Source organism: Pristiophorus japonicus, chromosome 30, assembly GCF_044704955.1.
Source record: "Pristiophorus japonicus isolate sPriJap1 chromosome 30, sPriJap1.hap1, whole genome shotgun sequence".
Taxonomy (NCBI): Eukaryota; Metazoa; Chordata; class Chondrichthyes; family Pristiophoridae; genus Pristiophorus; species Pristiophorus japonicus.
Genome location: NC_092006.1, coordinates 3797217 through 3814547, shown reverse-complemented (window position 1 = coordinate 3814547; position 17331 = coordinate 3797217). Strand labels below are relative to the sequence as shown.

At 53.6% G+C, this 17331-nt stretch overlaps 1 protein-coding gene across 1 annotated transcript in view; it reads left to right on the top strand.

Annotated features, from left to right (window-relative positions):
• LOC139240238 (synaptotagmin-11-like) overlaps window positions 1-17331 on the top strand; it is a 30885-nt gene that overhangs the window by 581 nt on the left and 12973 nt on the right. The gene's annotated exons all lie outside the window — the stretch shown is intronic.

Here is a 17331-nt window from a genome sequence, read left to right as displayed (position 1 = left end):
CTAGAACTAGGGGGCATAGTCTTAGAATAAGGGGCCGCCCATTAAAATAGAGATGAGGAGGAATTTCTTCTCCCAGAGGGTTGTAAATCTGTGGAATTCACTGCCTCAGAGAGCTGTAGAAGCTGGGACATTGAATAAATTTAAGGCAGAAATAGACAGTTTCTTAAATGATAAGAGAATAAGGGGGCGGGCAGGGAAGTGGAGCTGAGTCCATGATCGGATCAACCATGATCGTATTGAAAGGCGGAGCAGGCTCGGGGGGCCAAATGGCCATCTCCTGCTCCTATTTCTTATGTTCTTACGTAAAGAGGCGGATTTTAAGGAGAGTCTTAAAGGAGGAGAGAGAGGCGGAGAGGTTTAGGGAGGGAGTTCCAGAGCTTGGGGCCCAGGCAGCTGAAGGCACGGCCACCGATGGTGGAGCGATGGAAATCGGGGGAGGGGCAAGAGGCCAGAATTGGAGGAGTGCATAGATCTCGGAGGGTTCTAAGGCTGGAGGAGGTTACAGAGATAGGGAGGGTTGTAGGGATTGTGGCACTCCCTCAGTACCGTCCCTCCGACAGTGCGGCGCTCCCTCAGTACTGCCCCTCTGACAGTGCGGCGCTCCCTCAGTACTGCCCCTCCGACAGTGCGGCGCTCCCTCAGTACCGCCCCTCCGACAGTGCGGCACTCCCTCAGTACTGCCCCTCCGACAGTGCGGGGCTCCCTCAGTACTGCACCTCCGACAGTGCGGCACTCCCTCAACGCTGCCACACGACAGTGCGGCGCTCCCTCAGTACTGCCCCTCCAACAGTGCGGCGCTCCCTCAGTACCGCCCTCCGACACTCCCTCAGTACTGCCCCTCCGAAAGTGCGGCACTCCCTCAGTACTGCCCCTCCAACAGTGCGGCGCTCCCTCAGTACCGCCCTCCGACACTCCCTCAGTACTGCCCCTCCGACAGTGCGGCACTCCCTCAGTACTGCCCCTCCGACAGTGCAGCGCTCCCTCAGTACTGCCCCTCCGACAGTGCGGCGCTCCCTCAGTACTGCCCCTCCGACAGTGCGGCACTCCCTCAGTACTGCCCCTCCGACAGTGCGGCACTCCCTCAGTACTGCCCCTCCGACAGTGCAGCGCTCCCTCAGTACTGCCCCTCCGACAGTGCGGCGCTCCCTCAGTACTGCCCCTCCGACAGTGCAGCGCTCCCTCAGTACTGCCCCTCCGACAGTGCAGCGCTCCCTCAGTACTGCCCCTCCGACAGTGCGGCGCTCCCTCAGTACTGCCCCTCCGACAGTGCGGCACTCCCTCAGTACTGCCCCTCCGACAGTGCGGCGCTCCCTCAGTACTGCCCCTCCGACAGTGCGGCACTCCCTCAGTACTGCACTGCAGTGTCAGCCTGCATTATGTGCTCAGGTCCGGGTGCAGAATCTGAACCCATGATGTTCTGACTCACAGCTGTTTTCTGCCAAGTCCCAAGGCACGAGATTGGCTGAATTTGTACTTTAAATGCAACCCATGTTCAGTTGCTCACATTCATAGCTAAGCACAGCTCCCTCTGTTTAAAATGGGGGTAATTTTAATTGTAAACTGCCTGGCCAAAGACTGATACAACTGTAGAACGATTACAGCAGGGAAGGAGGTCCTTCGGCCTGTCCAGCCTGTGCCGGCTCTCTGCAGGAGCACCTCAGCCAGTCCCACTCCCCCGCCCTTACCCGTACCCCTGCACATCTCTCTCCTTCAGCTACTTATCCAATTCCCTTTTGAAAGCCACGATTGAGTCTGCCTCCAGCACCCTCTCAGGCAGCGCGTTCCAGATCCTAACCACTCGCTGCGGAAAAAATTTGTTTCGTCTGTCGCCTTTGGTTAAACTGGAGGTGATCCAAAACTCGGCTGCCCCATGTCCTAACTCGCACCGAGTCCTGCTCACCCATCGCCCCCTGTGCTCGCTGACCCCGTGTCCTAACTCACACCCAGTCCCACTCACCCATCACCCCCTGTGCTCGCTGCCCCGTGTCCTAACTCACACCCAGTCCCACTCACCCATCACCCCCTGTGCTCGCTGCCCCCGTGTCCTAACTCACACCGAGTCCCACTCACCCATCACCCCCTGTGCTCACTGACCCCGTGTCCTAACTCGCACCGAGTCCCGCTCACCCATCGCCCCCTGTGCTCGCTGCCCCCGTGTCCTAACTCACACCGAGTCCCACTCACCCATCACCCCCTGTGCTCGCTGCCCCCGTGTCCTAACTCGCACCGAGTCCCGCTCACCCATCGCCCCCTGTGCTCGCTGCCCCCGTGTCCTAACTCACACCGAGTCCCACTCACCCATCACCCCCTGTGCTCGCTGCCCCCGTGTCCTAACTCACACCGAGTCCCACTCACCCATCACCCCCTGTGCTCGCTGCCCCCGTGTCCTAACTCGCACCGAGTCCCGCTCACCCATCGCCCCCTGTGCTCGCTGCCCCCGTGTCCTAACTCACACCGAGTCCCACTCACCCATCGCCCCCTGTGCTCGCTGCCCCCGTGTCCTAACTCGCACCGAGTCCCGCTCACCCATTGCCCCCTGTGCTCGCTGCCCCCGTGTCCTAACTCACACCGAGTCCCACTCACCCATCACCCCCTGTGCTCGCTGCCCCCGTGTCCTAACTCGCACCGAGTCCCGCTCACCCATCGCCCCCTGTGCTCGCTGCCCCCGTGTCCTAACTCACACCGAGTCCCACTCACCCATCACCCCCTGTGCTCGCTGCCCCCGTGTCCTAACTCACACCGAGTCCCACTCACCCATCACCCCCTGTGCTCGCTGACTTACATTGGCCCCCGGTTAAACAACACCTCGATTTCAAAATTCTCATCCTTGTTTTCAAATCCCTCTATGGCTTCCTCACCCCCTCCCTATCTCTGTAACCTCCTCCAGACCCTACACCCCTCCCTATCTCTGTAACCTCTAACCCCTACACCCCTCCCTATCTCTGTAACCTCCTCCAGCCCCTACACCCCTCCCTATCTCTGTAACCTCCTCCAGCCCCTACACCCCTCCCTATCTCTGTAACCTCCAACCCCTGCACCCCTCCCTATCTCTGTAACCTCCTCCAGCCCCTACACCCCTCCCTATCTCTGTAACCTCCTCCAGCCCCTACACCCCTCCCTATCTCTGTAACCTCCTCCAGCCCCTACACCCCTCCCTATCTCTGTAACCTCCTCCGGACCCTACACCCCTCCCTATCTCTGTAACCTCCTCCGGCCCCTACACCCCTCCCTATCTCTGTCACCTCCTCCAGCCCCACAACCCCCCCTGAGATGTCTGCGCTCCTCTAATTCTGCCCTCTTGAGCATCCCTGATTATAATCGCTCCACCATTGGTGGCCGTACCTTCTGTTGCCAGAGCCCCAAGCTCTGGAATTCCCTCCCTAAACCTCTCCATCTCTCTCTCTCTCTCCTCCTTCAAGATGCTCCTTAAAACCTCCCTCTTTGACCAAGCTTTTAGTCACCTGCCCTAATTTCTACTTCTGCGGCTCGGTGTCAAATTTTAAAATCTCATAATACTCTTGTGAAGCACCTTGGGTTATGGGGCGCAGGCGGGGAAGTGGAGCGGAGTCCATGATCAGATCAGCCATGATCGTATTAAATGGCGGAGCAGGCTCGAGGGGCCGAATGGCTTCCTCCTGTTCCTATTTCCTATGTTTTTATCAGCAGAGGCAGTCCCTCAGAATCGCTTCCACTTTTAAAATGAGTCCTTAGGTGGCTGAACAGTCCAATACGAGAGCCACAGTCCCTGTCACAGGTGGGACAGACAGTGGTTGAGGGAAGGGGTGGGTGGAACTGGTTTGCCGCACGCTCCTTCCGCTGCCTGCGCTTGGTTTCTGCACGCTCTCGGCGACGAGACTCGAGGTGCTCAGCGCCCTCCCGGATGCACTTCCTCCACTTAGGGCGGACTGGTCTTTGGGCCCAGGGACTCCCAGGTGTCGGTGGGGATGTCGCACTTTATCAGGGAGGCTTTGAGGGTGGTCCCTTTTAACGTTTCCTCTGCCCACCTTTGCCTCATTTGCCGTGAAGGAGTTCCGAGTAGAGCGCTCGCTTTGGGAGTCTCGTGTCTGGGGGCATGCGGACAATGTGGCCCTGCCCAGCGGAGCTGGTCGAGTGTGGTCAGTGCTTCGATGCTGGGGATGTTTGCCTGGGTCGAGGACCCTAACGTTGGTGCGTCTGTCCTCCCAGGGGATTTGTAGGATCTTGCGTTGGCATCGTTGGTGGTATTTCTCCAGCGACTTGAGGTGTCGACTGTACATGATCCACAGCGCTATCTAAATAGAAGTTGTTGTTGTTGTTGCAACGAGACCTGGGTGTCATGGTACGTCAGTCATTGAAAGTTGCCATGCAGTTAAAGCAGGCGGTGAAGAAAGCAAATGGCATGTTGGCCTTCATAGCGAGAGGATTTGAGTATAGGTGCAGGGAGGTCTTGCTGCAGTTGTACAGGGCCTTGGTGAGACCACACCTGGAATATTGTGTACAGTTTTGGTCTCCTAATCTGAGGAAGGACGTTCTTGCTATTGAGGGAGTGCAGCGAAGGTTCACCAGACTAATTCCCGGGATGACAGGACTGACATATGAGAGACTGGATCGACTCGGCCTGTATTCACTGGAGTTTAGAAGGATGAGAGGGGATCTCATTGAAACATATAAAATTCTGACGGGATTGGACAGGTTAGAGGCAGGAAGGATGTTCCCGGGAAGTCCAGAACCAGGGGTCACAGTCTAAGGATAAGGGGTAAGCCATTTAGGACCAAGATGAGGAGAAACTTCTTCACTCAGAGAATTGTTAACCTGTGGAATTCTCTACCGCAGAGAGTTGTTGAGGCCAGTTCATTGGATATATTCAAAAGGGAGTTAGATGTGGCCCTTAGGGCTAAAGGGATCAAGGGGTGTGGAGAGAAAGCAGGAAAGGGGTACTGAGGTGAATGATCAGCCATGATCATATTGAATGGTGGTGCAGGCTCGAAGGGCCAAATGGCCTACTCCTACACCTATTTTCTATGTTTCTAGAACTAGGGGCATAGTTTCAGAATAAGGGGTCGCCCATTTAAGACGGAGATGAGGAGGAATTTCTTCTCTGAGGGTGGTGAATCTGTGGAATTCTCTGCCCCAGAGAGCTGTGGAGGCTGGGTCATTAAATATATTCAAGTTGGAGATAGACAGATTTTTGAACGATAAGGAATGAATGGTGGTGCAGGCTCGAAGGGCTGAATAGCCTAGTCCTGCACCTATTTTCTCTGTTTCTATGATCATATTGAATGGCGGTGCAGGCTCAAAGGGCTGAATAGCCTACTCCTGCACCTATTTTCTCTGTTTCTATGATCATATTGCATGGCGGTGCAGGCTCAAAGGGCTGAATAGCCTACTCCTGCACCTATTTTCTCTGTTTCTATGATCATATTGCATGGCGGTGCAGGCTCAAAGGGCCGAATAGCCTAGTCCTGAACTTATTTTCTCTGTTTCTATGATCATATTGAATGGCGGTGCAGGCTCAAAGGGCCGAATAGCCTACTCCTGCACCTATTTTCTCTGTTTCTATGATCATATTGAATGGCGATGCAGGCTCAAAGGGCCGAATAGCCTACTCCTGCACCTATTTTTTCTGTTTCTATGATCATATTGCATGGCGGTGCAGGCTCGAAGGGCCGAATGGCCTACTGCTGCACCCATTTTCTACGTGAAAAAGCGCGGTGCAAAAGGCAAGTCGCGTAAACGCCAAGCAGTCCGCCCTTAGAGGCACCGAGCTGCACTTTTAAGACATGTTCTGGTCACAGATGCACTGAGTTTGGTTGGGGTGGGGTGGCTTTAAAAAGTTGTTTAGGCGGAGCGTGGCCCCTTTAAATAGCCGAAGGGAGCCGCTCGGCTCTTTCCGTGAGGAAGGGGAGCAGGCCCCGCCCACTGGCCGGGCCGGAGATTGCCGAAGGCAGCGCTCGGCTCATTCCGCCGGAGCTCGCCGCGGCTGCGGTGCTGATGCGAGAGACGAAGAGACAAGAGACAATTCAGGGGCCAGCGGAGCATCTTAACGCAACGCAGCATTGCCTCCTGCAGCCGGGACCGGCACAGCCTGCACCTCTGCTGCATGCACAATAAAAAGCACACCTTCAGCAAGAAAATAAGGTGCAAATAAACTGGAAAAGGCACGACCCAGCGGCCAAATGGCTGAAATGACCACTATCAGACCCTCCTTCGGTAAGTGACAAAGTCCGATTCATTGCAACAAAAAAAATTGCCAAAGATTTCAACGCTGTCTACTTAAATGCAACCTTCCCTGAATACTAAAGGGCAGCTGGGGCCGTCAGGCCCGCCTCTCTCGCCTCTTCCTCAAGCCAGAAAACGAGAGGGCTCGGGCTGTGGGCATCAAATGCAGCTCGCAAATCGAGATTTCTTTTTTTTTGCATTGAAACTGCGAGTGGCACTGAGCAAATGGGAGTCGTGTTGTTCATCATCAACAATGCCATTTGAGACAGGCAGGAGAGGGTTTTTTTTTTGCAAGTTGGGTTCTTTGCTTATTCGGTGCTTAAAGAAAAAAGTGTGTGTGTGTGTGTGGGGTGTGGGGTGCATTTAACGTTGGATGCAATGACATGTATATATATATTTTTTTAAAGGTTTACACCCTCCTGCCTCTGTGCAATGATTCCTCCTCCTCCTCCCCCCCCCCCCCCACCTCCCAATCCTCCTGCCTCTGTGCAAAAATTCCCCTCCTCCCAATCCTCCTGCCTCTGTGCAATGATTCCTCCTCCTCCTCCCAATCCTCCTGCCTCTGTGCAATGATTCCTCCTCCTCCTCCCAATCCTCTTGCCTCTGTGCAAAAATTCCCCTCCTCCCAACCCTCCTGCCTCTGTGCAATAACTCCCCTCCCCTCCCTCATGACAAGGTTTTGCAATCTCGCTGTGGCCTTGTCTGCCTGTGTTTGCGAGGCTGGGTGTGCAACTATGACGTGATGTCTATTTGCAAGCAGTGCTCCCAGTTCCACACAGTCTCTTTGCCCACAGGGGCGGGGGGCTGCAATGAGAGAGGGCCGCAGCCCCAGACGCGTTCCTTCTGCAAAAATCCACCCTCTTGGCATTTAAATGTCGCTGGCGTATGTCCATTCTGAAGTCCTGGGGTGCTCGGTGGCAAAGTTGATTCTGGCTCGCGTCGCAGATTCTTTTAAAAAGAATCATACCACACTCAACCAGACGAGGAATTGTGTTGTGACTCAGCCCTAATTCTCCCTGAAATTGGGATTGAAAGGTGGGGAGAGTTGCACAGGACTCCCGATTCAGCAGATGGCCTCCACAATTGTGTATCACAGAATTTCTTTCTCTAAGATGATTTACATTTGCGACCTGTAACTTATTGAACACGCGATGGGGTATATTGAGCAATTGAAAGTGACGCAAGTCGATTATATCGTAATGGTTCATTATATCATAAGACGCAGTTGTCTGGAATATTTATAGCTTAGCCTTCCCGAGTGTCAGCTGTGACTCAGTGGGCAGCACTCTCGCCTCTCAGTCAAAAGGTTGTGGGTTCGAGTCCCACTCCAGGGACTCGAGCACAAAAAAATACAGGCCGACACTCCCAGTGCAGTACTGAGGGAGCGCCGCACTGTCGGAGGGGCAGTACTGAGGGAGCGCCGCACTGTCGGAGGGGCGGTACTGAGGGAGCGCCGCACTGTCGGAGGGGCGGTACTGAGGGAGTGCCGCACTGTCGGAGCGGTGGTACGGAGGGGCAGTACTGAGGGAGCGCCGCATTGTCGGAGGGGCAGTACTGAGGGAGCGCCGCACTATCGGAGGGGCGGTACTGAGGGAGTGCCGCACTGTCGGAGGGGCAGTACTGAGGGAGCGCCGCACTGTCGGAGGGGCGGTACTGAGGGAGTGCCGCACTGTCGGAGGGGCGGTACTGAGGGAGCGCCGCACGGTCGGAGGGGCAGTGCTGAGGGAGCTCCGCACTGTCGGAGGGGTGGTACTGAGGGAGTGCTACACTGTCGGAGGGGCGGTACTGAGGGAGTGCCGCACTGTCGGAGGGGCGGTACTGAGGGAGCGCCGCACGGTCGGAGGGGCAGTGCTGAGGGAGCTCCGCACTGTCGGAGGGGCAGTACTGAGGGAGTGCTGCACTGTCGGAGGGGCGGTACTGAGGGAGCGCCGCACTGTCGGAGGGGCGGTACTGAGGGAGTGCCGCACTGTCGGAGGGGCGGTACTGAGGGAGCTCCGCACTGTCGGAGGGGCAGTGCTGAGGGAGCTCCGCACTGTCGGAGGGGTGGTACTGAGGGAGTGCTACACTGTCGGAGCGCCAAACTGTCAGAGGTGCAGTCTTTCAAGACGAGACGTTAAACCGAGGCCCCGTCTGCCCTCTCAGGTGGATGTAAAAGATCCCGGGGCCACTATTGGAAGAAGAGCAGGGGGAGTTCTCCCCGGTGTCTTGGGGCCAATATTTATCCCTCAACCAACGTCACAAAAACAGATGATCCGGGTCGTTATCACATGGCTGTGTGGGGGAGCTTGCTGTGCGCAAAATTGAGCTGCCGCGTTTCCCACATTCCAACAGTGAGCACACATTTCAAAGTGCCTCATTGGCTGTAAAGCGCTTTGGGACGTCCTGAGGGAGTGAAAGGCGCTATAGAAAGGCAAGTTCGTTTGCGACTGGTTCTAGCGAACCTTCAAAAAGGAGGGGGGGGGGTTCGGAAATCTTCCAAAGAGCCGGCACAGACTCGATGGGCCGAACGGCCTTCTCGCTGTACCGTTGTGTGATTCTAAAGCTGGGTATGCTCTCACTGTGAGCATGTCGGCTAATTTGCCATGGAGTGCCCTCTGACAGTGCGGCTGGCAGAGGTAATCATCGATCGACTTGAGGGCACGTAACGTAGACAGGAGGTGCATTAATACGCGGCTATTTTAGGGAGAGACAAAGTGCAGAGCTGAGTGAGTGATGGACATCAAAGCGAGTGAGGCTATGATGTAACTGAATGGCACAGTGGGTGTCCTAACTCGCACCGAGTCCCGCTCACCCATCGCTCGCTGACCCCGTGTCCTAACTCGCACCGAGTCCCGCTCACCCATCACCCCCTGTGCTCGCTGCCCCCGTGTCCTAACTCGCACCCAGTCCCGCTCACCCATCACCCCCTGTGCTCGCTGCCCCCGTGTCCTAACTCGCACCGAGTCCCGCTCACCCATCACCCCCTGTGCTCGCTGCCCCCGTGTCCTAACTCGCACCCAGTCCCGCTCACCCATCACCCCCTGTGCTCGCTGCCCCCGTGTCCTAACTCGCACCGAGTCCCGCTCACCCATCACCCCCTGTGCTCGCTGCCCCCGTGTCCTAACTCGCACCCAGTCCCGCTCACCCATCACCCCCTGTGCTCGCTGCCCCGTGTCCTAACTCGCACCGAGTCCCGCTCACCCATCACCCCCTGTGCTCGCTGACCCGTGTCCTAACTCGCACCGAGTCCCGCTCACCCATCACCCCCTGTGCTCGCTGACCCGTGTCCTAACTCGCACCCAGTCCCACTCACCCATCACCCCCTGTGCTCGCTGCCCCGTGTCCTAACTCGGACCGAGTCCCGCTCACCGATCACCCCCTGTGCTCGCTGACCGACATTGGCTCCCGGTTAAGCAACGCCTCGATTTCAAAATTCTCATCCTTGTTTTCAAATCTGTCCATGGCTCTTGCCCCTCCCTATCTCTGTAACCTCCTCCAACCCCTACACCCCTCCCTATCTCTGTAACCTCCTCCAACCCCTACACCCCTCCCTATCTCTGTAACCTCCTCCAGCACCTACACACCTCCCTATCTCTGTAACCTCCTCCAGCCCCTACACCCCTCCCTATCTCTGTAACCTCCTCCAGCCCCTACACCCCTCCCTATCTCTGTAACCTCCTCCAGCCCCTACACACCTCCCTATCTCTGTAACCTCCTCCAGCCCCTACACACCTCCCTATCTCTGTAACCTCCTCCAGCCCCTACACCCTTCCCTATCTCTGTAACCTCCTCCAGCCCCTACACCCCTCCCTATCTCTGTAACCTCCTCCAGCCCCTACACCCCTCCCTATCTCTGTAACCTCCTCCAGCCCCACAACAACCTCTGAGATATCTGCGCTCCTCTAATTCTGCCCTCCTGAACATCCCTGATTATAATCACTCCACCATCGGTGGCCGTGCCTTCAGCTGCCTGGGCCCTAAGCTCTGGAACTCCCTCCCTAAACCTCTCCGCCTCCCTCTCCTCCTTTAAGATGCTCCTTAAAACCCAACCTCTTTGACCCAGCTTTTGGTCACCTGTCCCTAATATCTCTGTACGCGGCTCGGTATCAAATTTGCTGTCTCATAACACTCCTGTGAAGCGTCTTGGGATGTTTCACTGCATTAAAGGGGCTATATAAATACAAGTTTTTGTTGTTTTCCATTTGTAAAAGAGAAGGATTCGGACTAAACTCAATTTCAGGACCTCAAACAGACCAGAATGTCCTAGGTCCAGTCCAAAGGCTTTGTTGGGTCAGTTGATCCTGGCCAAGATGGAAGGAGGTTTCACCCGGGTGCTCCTGGGCTATTGAAAAGGGTAAATAATCTGCTAGGTTACCCACTCCAGATTGCGATTCGGTGACACCAACCAGGATGTCCACAGAGGGCAGGAGTAGGTGGGGCTGTGATGCCCCCTGCAGTTGGATAGTCTTCAAGTGCATGCAGAATAGCCGCTGGAGGTACCTGGCACTCACGTGACTGCGCTGCACCTGGGAGTGTCTGATAGGGACAGTGTAGACTGCTGTCCCATCAAACACTCCCAGGGCAGGTACAGCACGGGGTTAGATACAGAGTAAAGCCCCCTCTACACTGTCCCATCAAACACCTCCAGGGCAGGTACAGCATGGGGTTAGATACAGAGTAAAGCTCCCTCTACACTGTCCCATCAAACACTTTCAGGGCAGGTACAGCACGGGGTTAGATACAGAGTAAAGCTCCCTCAACACTGTCCCATCAAACACTCCCAGGGCAGGTACAACACGGGGTTAGATACAGAGTAAAGCTCCCTCTACACTGTCCCATCAAACACTCCCAGGGCAGGTACAACACGGGGTTAGATACAGAGTAAAGCTCCCTCTACACTGTCCCATCAAACACTCCCAGGGCAGGTACAGCACGGGGTTAGATACAGAGTAAAGCTCCCTCTACACTGTTCCAATGAGACTGTAGGTTTGATCCAGCACATATTCGCTGCTAGAAGGACAAGGGCAGCAGACGCCTGGGAACCCCACCACCTCCACGTTCCCCTCCCAGTCACACACCATCCCCACTGGGAAATATATCGGCCGTTCCTTCATCGTCGCTGGGTCACAATCCTGGAACTCCCTCCCTAACAGCACTGTGGGAGCACCTTCACCACACGGACTGCAGTGGTTCAAGAAGGCGGCTCACCACCACCTTCTCAAGGGGCAATTAGGGACGGGCAATAAATGCCGGCCTTGCCAGCGACGCCCACATCCCAGGAATGAATAAATGTTGAAAGCCCTCGCCCAATAATGTGCTTTGATAAACCCCTCCTTCACCTGCGGCCGCCTTTGTTGGGGTTGTTAATTTGGTGCTAGTTTGTGTTGTGGGCCAACACTCGTTAGCAACGAGATTGAAACGACCTCATTCAAGACCTTACCACTCGGAGAGAGGGGACTTTCACTCAATCAGTTTGGTCTAAAGCGAGGATCAGAGAAGAGCAGGCCAGTGTGTTACTCACTACCCAGAATCACAGCACGGTTACAAAACAGGAGGATCCCATTGGGCCAGTCGAGCCCGTGCCGGCTCTCTGCAGGAGCACCTCAGCCAATCCCACTCCCCCGCCCTTTCCCCGTAGCACGACACATCTCTCTCCTTCAGCTACTTATCCAACTCCCGTTTGAAAGCCACGATTGAGTCTGCCTCCAGCACCCTCTCAGGCAGCGCATTCCAGATCCTAACCACTCGCTGCGGAAAAACGTTTTCCCTCATGTCGCCTTTGGTTCTTCTGCCAATCGCCTTAAATCTGTGTCCTCTGGTTTTCCACCCTTCCCCCAATGGGAACAGTTTCTCTCTCTCTACCCTGTCCAGACCCCTCATGATTTTGAACACCTCGATCAAATCTCCTCTCAACCTTCTCTGCTCCAAGGAGAACAACCCCAGCTTCTCCAGTCTCTCCCCGTCACTGAAGTCCCTTATCCCTGGAACCATTCCGGTCAATCTCCTCCGCACCCTCTCCAAGGCCTTCACATCCTTCCCAGTGTGTGGTACCCAGAATTGGACACAATACTCCAGTTGAGTGTTTTATACAGGTTCATCATACCTTCTGCACTTTTGTACTCTATGCCTCTATTTATGAAACATAGAAATATAGAAAATAGGTGCAGGAGTAGGCCATTCGGCCCTTCGAGCCTGCACCACCATTCAATAAGATCATGGCTGATCATTCACCTCAGTACCCCTTTCCTGCTTTCTCTCCATACCCCTTGATCCCTTTAGCCGTAAGGGCCACATCTAACTCCCTTTTGAATATATCCAACGACCTGGCCTCAACAACTTTCTGCGGTAGAGAATTCCACAGGTTCACAACTCTCTGAGTGAAAGAAGTTTCTCCTCATCTCGGTCCTAAATGGCTTACCCCGTATCCCGTAAGCATTTTTAAACCGCGTTCTCAACCTGTCCTGCCACCTTTAACGGTTTGTGCACAGACCCCACCCCTGAGGGTCTCTGTTCATGCACCCCCTTTAGTATTGTACCCGTCAGTTTACACAGGATTACACGGGATATACGGCACAGAAACACACCATTCGGCCCAACCAGTCCGTGCCGGCGTTTACGCTCCACTCGAGCCTCCTCCCGTCTTTCCCCATCTAACTATCGGCATAACCCTCTATTCCCTTCTCCCTCATGTGTTTATCCAGCCTCCCCTTAAATGCATCGATACTATTCGCCTCAACCCCTCCCTGTGGCAGCGAGTTCCACATTCTCACCGCTCTCCGGGTAAAGAAGATTCTCCTGAATTCCCCCATTGGATTTCTTGGTGACGATCTGATATCAATTCTATTGCCTCTCCTTGTTATTCCTACCAAAATGCAACATAGACCGTCCTGAATAAATGTTCTGTGTCTACAATATGTCCCGTTATTACATAAACCTTCACACCTCCGCCCCGAGATCTCTGCACTCCTCTAATTCTGCCCTCCTGAGCATCCCTGATTATAATCGCTCCACCATCGGTGGCCGTGCCTTCAGCTCCCTGGGCCCCAAGCTCTGGAACTCCCTCCCTAAACCTCTCTTTGCTCCTTTAAGACGCTCCTGAAATGCTACCTCTTTGACGAAGATTTTGGTCACCTGCCCTAATTTGTTCTTGTGGTTCGGTGCCAAATTTTTGCTGTTGCCTTATATCACCGCTGTGAAGCACCTTGAGACATTCGAGGCATTACATAAACGCAAGCTGTTGTTGGGACTGATGGGGGGGGCGGGGGGAAAGAGGATGCTGTCTCCAGTGTCCGCACCAGTTCCAGAAGTCTCAGAACAGTCTGCCTGCATTTCATCAGCAGAAATGACTCGGTGCCAGCAGCCACAGATGCCATGTGACTGACTGGGTCCACAAGACTGCGACTGTTCTGTTATTCACACCGGGTGACCCGTATCCCCTCTGTCAACCTTGAGCAAGTTGGACGGAAGGCAGCAACTTGTGGCGAGAGGAGCACCACCCAAAAATAAGACACTCACGATTGGCGGATGAATCAGATGGAACGACGCACATACATCACATCAGAAATAGGAGCAGGAGTCGGCCATTCGGCCCCTCGAGCCTGCTCCGCCATTTAATTAGATCCTGGCTGATCTGATCTTGGCCTCAGCTTCACTTTCCCCCCCCCCCCCATAACCCTTCACTCCCTTATCGTTCAGAAATCTGTCTGTCTCCGCCTTAAATATATTCAATGACCCAGCCTCCACAGCTCTCTGGGGTAGAGAATTCCAGAGGATCCAGAGTGTTGGCCTGGAGGAGGTTACAGAGATAGGGAGGGGTGTCGGGGCTGGAGGAGGTTCAGAGAGAGGGAAGGGTGTAAGGGCTGGAGGGGGTTACAGAGATCGGGAGGGGCTTACAGAGATCGGGAGGGGTGGAGGGGGTTACAGAGATAGGGAGGGGCTGGAGGGGGTTACAGAGATCGGGAGGGATGTAGGGGCTGGAGGGGGTTACAGAGATCGGGAGGGATGTAGGGGCTGGAGGAGGTTACAGAGACAGGGAGGGATGTAGGGGCTGGAGGAGGTTACAGAGATAGGGAGGGGTATAGGGGCTGGAGGAGGTTACAGAGATAGGGAGGGGCTGGAGAGGGTTACAGAGATCGGGAGGGATGTAGGGGCTGGAGGAGGTTACAGAGATAGGGAGGGGTATAGGGGCTGGAGGAGGTTACAGAGATAGGGAGGGGTGTAGGGGCTGGAGGAGGATACAGAGATAGGGAGGGGTGTGAGGGCTGGAGGAGGTTACAGAGATAGGGAGGGGTACATGGGCTGGAGGAGGATACAGAGATAGGGAGGGGTGAGGGCTGGAGGGAGTGAGGAGATTATGGGTGATTTGATGGCGATGTTTAACGTGATGAATGGATGGGAGAGAGTTAATTTCCGTGATTGTGGGATCCGGAACAAGGAAGAATAGATATCAGATTAAATGTAAGAGATTTGGGTCAGAGAGCTAGAGAAAGCTTTATACACTGTAGCGCGTGATGCTCGGGGATTGATTCCTGTACCAGAGTTCGTGACCAAAGCAGAGGCCTTAACAGCATTCAAGAAGTGAGATCGGGGGTTGGAGAACAGGAGAATATGGGATTAGGATACTGGACCACCAACAAGTTACAGTTATACAGCATCTTAGTAAAACATTCCTAGGAGCAGGAGTCGGCCATTCGGCCCCTCGAGCCTGCCCCGCGATTCAATGGGATCACGACTGATCTGTGACCAAACTCCATCAAACCGCTTTGCCCCATGTCCTTTCATACCTTCGGTTGACCGAAAGCTATCAATCTCCGATTTAAAATTAGCAACTGATCCAGCGTCAATTGCCGTTTGCAGAAGAGAGTTCCAAACTTGGTGTGTTATATACAGAATAACAGATACCCGGGAGTGAGTTACAGGCTGGGATCTAATCGAGGGGTTCGGGGGGGTTTATATATAGAACAACAGATACCCGGGAGTGAGTTACAGGCTGGAGTCTAATCGAGGGGTTCGGGGGGTTTATATATAGAATAACAGATACCCGGGAGTGAGTTACAGGCTGGGATCTAATCGAGGGGTTTGGGGGGTTTATATATAGAATAACAGATACCCGGGAGTGAGTTACAGGCTGGGATCTAATCGAGGGGTTCAGGGGGTTTATATATAGAACAACAGATACCCGGGAGTGAGTTACAGGCTGGGATCTAATTGAGGGGTTCGGGGGTTTATATATAGAACAACAGAAAACCGGGAGTGAGTTACAGGCTGGGATCTAATCGAGGGGTTTATATATAGAATAACAGATACCCGGGAGTGAGTTACAGGCTGGAATCTAATCGGGGGGTTTATATATAGAATAACAGATACTTGGGAGTGAGTTACAGGCTGGAATCTAATCGAGGGGTTCATATATAGAATAACAGATACCCGGGAGTGAGTTACAGGCTGGAATCTAATCGAGGGGTACAGGGGGTTTATATATAGAACAACAGATACCCGAGAGTGAGTTGCAGGCTGGGATCTATTTGAGGGGTTCGGGGGTTTATATATAGAATAACAGATACCCGGGAGTGAGTTACAGGCTGGGATTTAATCGAGATGTTTGGGGGGTTTATATATAGAATAACAGATACCCGGGAGTGAGTTACAGGCTGGAATCTAATCGAGGGGTACGGGGGGTTTATATATAGAACAACAGATACCCGGGAGTGAGTTACAGGCTGGGATCTAATTGAGGGGTTCGGGGGTTTATATATAGAATAACAGATACCCGGGAGTGAGTTACAGGCTGGAATCTAATCGGGGGGTTTATATATAGAATAACAGATACTTGGGAGTGAGTTACAGGCTGGGATCTAATTGAGGGGTTCGGGGGTTTATATATAGAATAACAGATACCCGGGAGTGAGTTACAGGCTGGGATCTAATCGAGGGGTTCGGGGGGTTTATATATAGAATAACAGATACCCGGGAGTGAGTTACAGGCTGGAATCTAATCGAGGGGTTCGGGGGGTTTATATATAGAATAACAGATACCCGGGAGTGAGTTACAGGCTGGAATCTAATAGAGGGGTTCAGGGGGGTTTATATATAGAATAACAGATACCCGGGAGTGAGTTACAGGCTGGAATCTAATCGAGGGGTTCAGGGGGGTTTATATATAGAATAACAGATACCCGGGAGTGAGTTACAGGCTGGAATCTAATCGAGGGGTTCGGGGGGTTTATATATAGAATAACAGATACCCGGGAGTGAGTTACAGGCTGGAATCTAATCGAGGGGTTCGGGGGGTTTATATATAGAATAACAGATTCCCGGGAGTGAGTTACAGGCTGGAATCTAATCGAGGGGTTCAGGGGGTTTATATATAGAATAACGGATACCCGGGAGTGAGTTACAGGCTGGGATCTAATCGAGGGGTTTATATATAGAATAACAGATACCCGGGAGTGAGTTACAGGCTGGAATCTAATCGAGGGGTTCATATATAGAATAACAGATACCCGGGAGTGAGTTACAGGCTGGAATCTAATCGAGGGGTTCGGGGGGTTTATATATAGAATAACGGATACCCTGGGAATGAGTTACAGGCTGGAATCTAATTGAGGGGTTCGGGGGGTTTATATATCGATCAACGGATACCCGGGAGTGAGTTACAGGCTGGAATATAATCGAGGGTTTATATATAGTAACAGATTTCAGCACTTTCAGGAGGGCAGCAATATTCACAGTGATGGTTATATTACACTTGCAATCGCACTGATGGCGACATTGGCTAATAAAATATTAATTCCAGGTTCGGGACCCAGAATATTAGGTCCTTCATTGAAACACCTGTGAACTCATCCCTTTTTGGTGTGGATACGAGGGACTGCCTATGATGGATGATTCATTCCAGGGCTGTGTTAAGATATTGTAACAGCCTGCATCATCACGGGTTATGATTCTGTATAGAACACTGGTTAGGCCACAGCTGGAGGACTGCCCGAGAGAGAGTGCAGAGGAGATTTACCAAGGTGTTGCCACAACTGGAGAATTTTAGCGATGAGGAAAGATTGGATAGGCTGGGGTTTATTTTCTTTGGAGCAGAGGAGGCTGAGGGGAGACCTGATTGAGGTGTATAAAATGATGAGGGGCCTGGATAGAGTGGATAGG